This window comes from Colias philodice, chromosome 14, assembly GCF_061535455.1.
Source record: "Colias philodice isolate Cphi_HAF_F1 chromosome 14, ilColPhil1 Martin Lab GWU primary, whole genome shotgun sequence".
NCBI classification, from domain to species: domain Eukaryota; kingdom Metazoa; phylum Arthropoda; class Insecta; order Lepidoptera; family Pieridae; genus Colias; species Colias philodice.
The window spans coordinates 3,399,439-3,403,379 of record NC_143099.1 but is presented as its reverse complement, the minus strand read 5'-3'; positions in this window follow the sequence as shown (position 1 = coordinate 3,403,379).

Below are 3,941 nucleotides of genomic sequence, written 5' to 3'. Positions count from 1 at the left end.
CTAGTCCCATTTTCCCTTTTTGATATGGTAGTGTATAAAGTAATTTTTTTAGATATTTCTCGTTATACTTTTAAAAAGTTATTATTGTCATTTTTCTCATCAGGTAAAGTAATTTCCATATCAGTTTTAAGTTTTTTGATACCTGCAATAATAACGTCATAATCGCCTGCACATACTTATCGATTACACCCTGTATACAATCCACCATCCACATTCATAATGTTTTCCTGTCCTCCTCTCCTTTACGCTGTTCACCGATACATTTTAAATGAGTAAATCTGCTACCACTGAAGGATGTTTCATTGTGATCAGCAAATTTTCACCACTGTTGTCGATTATTTGTTTTTCATTTTTAATCAGCAATTGGGAATCATCAGTTTTGTTTTTTGCAGATTGGTGATGTACCCTAACAATACGTCGAAAAGGGAAAGCATCAACGAATTATCGTTTTCATCCTCTTTTTTTATTCTTCGCGTCTCTGTTACTTCTGTTTGTTTAGTTCTCAACACCCACTGAATTTTCTATGTTATTGTGATCTTCCATTACATCTGAGTTTTGATGATGTGATTATAATCCATTCGTTTTAATATTGGTACTTAGAGTTGGTAGACTAAACTAGAAATGGCGGACTAAATTTGTCAGCGCGTCTGTAAGATCAGAATATAAAACCAACATCCTGTATTTAAGTTACAAAATTAATAATCAAACAAAATGCTGCTACGTTGAAAATGACTAGAAGAAAAAATTAAAACACCTCGGATCAATTTTGGAGTAAACAAATCATTTTCCCCGTATGGGGATTTCCCCGGATGAACTTGGGAAGTTCAAGTTCTCAATACAAGTTTATATTATATTTCGTATTTCTAAAACGAAAAATAAACATTTTTGGAACTTCAAAAAAATTATATTATAAGAAAATTTATGAGCTTACTTTAGTTTTAAAGAAATATACATCCCTTTACTGACACCCCGTAAAATAAAGAAATTGTTGCCAATCACCTTTGCAATCTATTTGGTTTCATTAACTTTATGTTCGAAGATAATTTTTTTTCTAGTAGTTACACGCGTATTTTTTTCGTTTATTTTCCATATCGAAATCAAATGTTTAAAAATACGAATATTTGCACAAAACTAAGATAAAAATAATCAATTAACAAAAATATTAAATTTAATGAAGTAGAGCAACTTTCACTTCGGTATGAAGGAAAATCGAGCGTAGAGCACACGTCAGAACGCTCCGGCCCAAGGAGCGCGACTAAAGAAATTCGCTAGAATTTTTCCTAATTATTTTAAATATTTTTTTAATATTTAAAGAATTATCAAAATTCAAAAAAAATGTTTTTTAAAGGATTAATACTCATTGGTCTTCAACCAACTCGAATAAATTAATGGAAAAAATAACTTTTAGCAGTATTTATCAATAGATTTTGTAAGGCAAAAAATGGGAAATTTAATGAATTTATAACGTTCTAATTAAGAAAATCATAAGTTTTTCGGCAATTGTATTCAGCAGTTTTTAATAACGACTATATAAGGATAATAATGCGCTGATCAGATTGTGTAAATTGTAATCGGTTGCAACGTAGTGAGTGCACAAACTTAGCTCGAAATGTCTTTGGGGGAAAGAGACTTATCTTGAAGGCCTGATTAAGGTAACATAAAGTAACTTTACAAATGTGAAAAAATTCACGCGCATTGCGTATATAACACTAATTGATAAACAAGAAAAAAAATTCAGTTTATCATTTCATTAGCCGGGAAAAAATTGTCAAATAACTTGTTGAAAACGCAATTTTGCTAGACTGCAGCCTTAAGTTAGTTTTCACTAAAATCAAGCTGTCCAATAAAAGGCATAGTTTACTTGTGTGTACTGTTTAGCTTTCGGTTTGAATGTGTTGATTTTGGCGACAGCGGTTTTCATACGAATTATGACATTATAGCACTTCTATGTGTCTTGTTATTTAGATTTCTATGGTGACAGCATTACAATAATAAATATCAAGATATCACTTTAAATTAATTATTTGTTTATATCAAACCAAGATTTCTCAAATAAATGTTTGCAAAGCGTTTTCTTATAATTATTATTCGTTTATTTAATTTGTACACATAATTCATTTTAATATTATAAGTACATATTTTATTTACAGGCTTTTCCTGACCTTATTCTGTGCTATCAATCACGTCGCAAACGGCAAATCACTGTTATATTTTATCAAGTGTCAAACATCTGTACCGAAGTACGAAGCTACGGTACCTTTTAGAAGAGTTAGTGGCCATTTTGCTGTTGGCTTCCTATTCCGGCTATTGTTGTGCGTCCTGTACAAATATGCACACATGCATACTAATCATTAACTTTTACCCGCGACTTTGCGCGTCAGAGATGAGAGTGATATTATGATGTAATAACTCGTATACGTGGTAAGCTCATTTAAATGTGTTATTTATTGAATTACCTATATAGTACTACTTTTATTTGATTTTGTAATAGCTAGCAGATATAATAAATTAGGCATGGGTCACGATTGAATAAGCTTATTGTTATGAATCTAACCTTAAAACAATAAAAATGATTTGATTAATATATTTGCGTAGCTCCTATTACAGTTCAAACTACGTCGAAATAAATTATGTATTGTAATTGCGTACCTTTTTAACTTTTGTGTGTCACAGCCTTATCACAACAAGATAGACAGATAGCAAAAAACTAGCAACAAAAATAATGCCTAGAATCTACTTAGTTATGATTTCACCTGAATATTGTGCCAAATCGAGGTGCTATTTAAACCATGCTCCCCACGCATAATCAATTTTTCGCACATACGTACTCGTAGTATCGTCACGAAGAGAAGTAAAACTATCAATGAATTACGTATCAATGAACGGAGGCCTTGAGCGAGGTTGTTTCTATGTCGACGCAGAGCAATGAACTCCAGCGAGATAACGATCGACAGATTAATTAATCATAATTATCAATATCAAGGACACAGGCACCTACACTACAATCGTCCTAACGTGGACGTTATGACTCATTTACATACAACTCATATTTATAACGGCTTCGGCGCTCTATATCGATGCGTAACCTAGAACATAATTTACACGTTCACTTTAGACACTCAAACCAGTTCCTCATAAAAATAAATATTTTAAAGTTTGACGACCGAATTTGCAATTTCATTAATAAAGTTAAGAATTTCAATCGAATCAATTGTTTGTTTCTTTGAATAGTTCGTACCTGTTGACTTTATACGCTAAAAATAGATTAGATACTAATTCGCCAATATTTATTTGTTACACAATCATACTAGTCATAAAGTTTAACTATTAAAACAACCAATTACAAGATCGGATATGACGCAAAGTCAAGATTCCGCGCAGTTCCGTGATCGAAATCCGCGTGGTTTAGCCCGCGTACTTTCGATATTTACCGACTTACATAGCTAATAGTTATTTAACTAGTTACCATATTTAGTGCATGACATAAATTGACTTTACTTTACACTACATAAAACGCAAATGCGTTAAAATTTGCGTACGATCGTAAAGTTGCATTCAAATTGTCTATAATGATGCGCGAGTTACAGGAAAAAGCTATTTCTTTTTTCCATACACCGAAGATATTTTATTCATACGTCTAGTATCTTGTAATAAATGTTATTAATACTTACTAAAAAATTACAATAGAATTGGCATATGAACGAGAACTGGTGAATATTTCATCAAGCACGTTACCTTTCAAATTAATTTTAACTAACCAGATTATATCAATATTTTAAACAAAGTGATGAATACCAGTGAAATGAATCACGAGTCTCAATAATGTGTGACCTACATGGTCAAAATGCAAACCGTGACAAAAAGTTTCATTCGGCTATCCCAATGAGTTCCGTTTAGCCTCCGATACGATCGAAGGTAAAATTTTCAGACTAAATGAAAGG